The sequence below is a fragment of the Apis dorsata genome, unplaced genomic scaffold (assembly GCF_000469605.1).
Source record: "Apis dorsata unplaced genomic scaffold, Apis dorsata 1.3 scaffold_696, whole genome shotgun sequence".
Classification (NCBI taxonomy): domain Eukaryota; kingdom Metazoa; phylum Arthropoda; class Insecta; order Hymenoptera; family Apidae; genus Apis; species Apis dorsata.
This window is the reverse complement of record NW_006263875.1, coordinates 130799-135321: the sequence shown is the minus strand read 5'-3', so window position 1 is coordinate 135321 and position 4523 is coordinate 130799. Positions and strand designations below refer to the sequence as shown.

Below are 4523 nucleotides of genomic sequence, written 5' to 3'. Positions count from 1 at the left end.
CTCCTCCTCCTCCTCCTCCCCCTCCCCGCCCGCCGCCCTTTCTCTTGCCTCCTCACCCACACGCGCGCACCGTCCACGTATGTACGACAGGTACGTGTGTTATATCACATTATGTACGGCCGCGTGTTGGTCCACGTATCTATGGCCTATGTATACATGCGTTATTCCTGGTACATATACAGGGTGAGTCACGCCGAACAGTGGAACTGAAATATTTTCTAAACCATCGATACCTCCTTGTCCACGCCGCGCTTTACAGTCGTGAAACTGTTGGTTGATACTTGCGCGAGCAGGTATTTTTATCCTTCTTCTCTCTCCGCTCATTTTCGAATCGGATGCAATACGAAGGGTTTGGTTGTGTTTTCGTTCGACGATCCCTGAAATTTTTGGAAGGGAAAGAAGTTGGATGGGTTTGTGGGTTAAATCGGAAGTTGAAAGAAGTTGTATTTCGTTTCGAGGCAAGTGTCGTTTATCGATATCCGGAGAAAATAAGGAAAAATAAAGGTCGCGACTTTTCTTCGATTCTCCTTTTCTTTTTTTTCCTAATCTTTTCGAAAAGTAAATTTCTCGATGAACGAAACTCGTTTCGTCGCAACTGCGAAAGTTTACAAGAATTACCGTCTTCTTAGATGTTCGAAGAAATGATCGCCCTTGTCCCCATCCCAATAAAGGGTTGAGGAAAAAAAAATGAAAGCCACGATTTGAATACTTTTCTCATCGCGCGAAACACCCTGTGTATAACCTGCGTACATGAATGCGTGGATGATGGCGAAGAAGGCAGACAACCTATAACGTATTTCGCCTCACCCCATGGTGCCACGAAGAGTTTTCCGTTTTTGATGAAATTTAATTGCACGCTCGAACAGCCAGTCGACGCGTACAATTTGCTTTTCGGGGAGGGAGAGGGGGGGGGAAAAATGAATACTTACTAGTACGTGCATATATCATTTTTTTTCTTTCTTCCTCCCCTCCTCTCTCTGTCCTTGGAGCGCACCCCCGATGTGCTCCACCTTTCGAGACGAGTGCAGCAGCGTTTTACGACGGCATACATTAATGTTTTACAGGGGAACAAGGGGAAGTCAGTGCAGCTAAGGCACTTCATTAGCGGAAATATACGTTATTTGTGCAAAATGGAGTTGTTGATGCACGTTCGGAGAATTTATCGATCGCGCGCAATTATATTCCTTCTCTTTCGAAGGCAACTCTTTGCTGGCCGCGTAGGCGTTACTTGGTGGATATGAAGTGAAGAAGAGAGAGAGGGAGGGAGGGAGAGGTGGAGGACGAGAAAGAGGAGAACCCTTACGACACGAATCTTCCTTCTTTCTCTCCTCTTTTATTTTCTTTTTAGGGCATCCTGTTTGTATTTACTCCACCCCTCGACTTTCCATGTAATATGTTTGTATACCGTCTCCAAGTTACTGTTATATGGCTATCTAGATGTACAGGGTGTTTCCAATTTTAAACACTCTATATATATATATATATATACTCGATTATATGCTCGAAGAGTGATGTGGAAATCGTCGCATATAATATAAAACTGGAGTGGCAGATAATATATCTAATCTAGGTTTTTCATAATTCGTTTACCTCGTTATTTCATCAGCTCAATCAGTGTCGGTATTGTTAAAAGCAGCCTTCCACGGCGATACTCGAACTTGACACACATTTCCAAGCGCGTTTATTACAACGTTTCTCTCTCTCTCTCTCTTCGACCGCGAGGAGAGGATGTTTTAAAATTCGAGCCAATTATTTTTGAAACACCCTGTATAGAATGGAAGGACGAGCAGCACGAGTGTCGGTGACTCTACGCTCACATCGATGCACCCTCACACGCGTCGAGGCGTTCCGTGCACGTGTATAGAGGAGAGCATCGGCGAGGAACGTGCACGCGTGTGTAGTGAACGTGTAGCGCACTCACACACGATCGGCGATGCACTTGTCGTGCAGTGCGACCACCAGTGGTTCTCAACGCCATTTGTTTGATATATTTATCCGTAACCACCGCATGGAGAAAACTCTCTTATCGATCGATTGTGTGCGTGCATGTGCGAGAGAGAGAGAGGGAGGGAGAGGAAAAAATTTTTCGAAAATGAAAATTTTTAAAACTCGAATTTTTCGAGGAGATAATTTTCTCGACTCGAGAATTCAACGAATAATCGGCGAATTGATCTTTGTCGCGTCATCTTGACATCTAGTACACCGTAGTACGCCGTAGTAATTACTGTTTGCAAATTGGCGAGCTCGCATTTGATACATTTATCGGAGGTGCTTGTACAACACAGCAGCGCGATTTATGAGAAAACGTTCATTGCCAGTGTTATCGGAATGCTTCTCGATAGTGGCCGCGGACTGAATGGCGAATCGGGCAAGAATGCAACATGGACGTATTCTTTGACGTTTACACGATATTTTCGTTCTAATAGTTTTCTAATTAGCTCTAGATAGCAAAGTAATTGGTCGCGTATAATATAATGTACCTCCGTTCTTTGATGTTAAACTCCATCATCTCGATATTTGGTTCGTCTAATAATTTTGTAATTAGTCGAGATTGGAGGAAATGATTGGTGGATGTAACACGATATATATATATATATTTTTTTTTCTTGATAACAATTTTTCGATTGATCGCATCGATGATATTTAATAAATTCTAATTTTCACGGAACGTGGTGGAAAATTTCATCAAAGGCGTTATTTCTCCATCTCTCGCGTTAATAATGGCTGAAAGGCGGTCTTTTCCGTAGCACGAGGCCACACCATAAACACGAATCAAGATTTAAGCGATGTATGCTAATACGAGACTTAGTATGCGCCGCGGTGGCCCCGCATTATGAAGATTTTCAATTTTATGCGGCATCAACGTGAATAAATATTTACACCGGCAATGAGCGGGCCCGTTACAGCCTCTATCTCACCGCTGACAGTTTTGCTAATGTCATTAGCGCCCCTTGGCACGGGGCCTCGTTAGGCGTTCCCAGGTGTGCAACGTTTTAGATTTATCAACGATTATCAAGAATTCGACGATTTTTTCCTTCTTCTTCTTCTTCTTCTTCTTCCAAGATTTTTGCAGATATCTCTTTCATCAAAATTTGCCCAAAGGATTCGAGATAAATTTGTTAAATTATGTTAAAAAGAAAGAAAATTTTTTGGATATAGATATATCATTAGAGGAAAGAGAAGATCTAAATCTAAACACCTAATAATTTTCTTCCACATTAATTATTTATATCATCGCTTGTTTTCAATTAATTCGATATAAATTGTATTTTTTCAATTTTGATGAAATCTCGCGTTTCATCCAATTTATATCCAATTTAATTATTTTAAGAATGTTGTGGAATCGAGTAGAAAGAGAAATCGATAATCACGCGCCAAAGTATCGGGACGATTAATCCCGTAAATCGTAATGTCGGTATTTTTAACAAGATCGACCTCGTAGAAAAAGAAAAAAAAAAAAAAAGAAAGAAGGAAGAGGAAAAAAAGAGGAGAGGTTCCCTCGTCACCGACGAAAATTTCCTGTTCTCCTTTCTCCGTTCGTGCAACGTAGTCGCTGACGTGCACTGCTGACACAGTGGATAGTCACGTCAGCAATTGGCAACGTGCCCGAAAAAATATTTCGCCCCTTTGGATCCGTGCTTTGACAGGGATAGAGCGCTCGTTTGGGTCAATATCACCGCGTAAAATATCTGGGTGACTTGGTTATCATTTATCTCGGCAAATTGCGAATGAATTGGCTCTGGAGTGGAGGGGAGGGATAAGGATTTTAACTAACCATCGATACGTCTCTCAAGAAAAGAGAGAAAAATCGGAGAAAGATGCGGTGAAAATAAACAAAGAAGGAGGGGAAAAGAAGCATTCCAAGTAAGAAAAGAAGAGATAAGAGAGAATGGAGGAGAAAGGGAGCGTAGGAGCGAAGAAAGGAGAAAGACCAAGAACGAACAAAGAAGAAGAAAAAACTCTGAGAGATGGAGGAGGAAACAAGAAGGGCGAAGAAATGATATTTGTGCTCTCCAAAAATATTCTCTCTCTCTCTCTCTCTCTCATTCGCTCCTCAACGAATTTCGATGGGAAATAATAATACCACGCGTCTTCGTTTCATCTTCCAACCCCATCAAGCCTCCTTTCTTTCTCTTCTTCATCCCTCGGGATTCTCGAAACGTGTATCGCGTAGATGATCGCTGTGGAAAATCTATCGGCCGAGAAGTGGGTGTTGTAACCCATCGAGTTGTAAAATCACCATAAACACACCGGATTCAGTAAAGGCAGGTTGTGTTTCAACTTGTGTCCCAGCCGATTCCCCCCACGTACGTTTTCCTTCCTCTTCCTTTTTTATTTGCTAATCGAACGCCACGCCCACGCGCGGTTTGCATAATTTCAACGTAAATTATTGCACGGTTATGACAGATTCGATAAATAATTGCGCGATCCCGGGTTCTGGACTTTCGGGGATTGTCTTTCAAACCTGTTCCTGCCGATATTAATTTTGCCTCCATTTTTTCTCTCTCTCTCTCTTCCTCTTT

General features: G+C 42.3%; 1 protein-coding gene and 1 long non-coding RNA gene across 5 annotated transcripts in view; one reads left to right on the top strand and one right to left on the bottom strand.

Moving 5' to 3' along the window:
- LOC102672458 (LIM domain-binding protein 2) overlaps positions 1-4523 on the top strand; it is a 143859-nt gene that overhangs the window by 30266 nt on the left and 109070 nt on the right. The gene's annotated exons all lie outside the window — the stretch shown is intronic.
- The window catches only part of LOC116186449, a 24021-nt gene continuing 20290 nt past the window's right edge, over positions 793-4523 (bottom strand). The window contains exon 3 of the long non-coding RNA XR_004151447.1: positions 793-1227. This is a non-coding gene — a long non-coding RNA (uncharacterized LOC116186449). The remainder of the gene's footprint in view (positions 1228-4523) is intronic.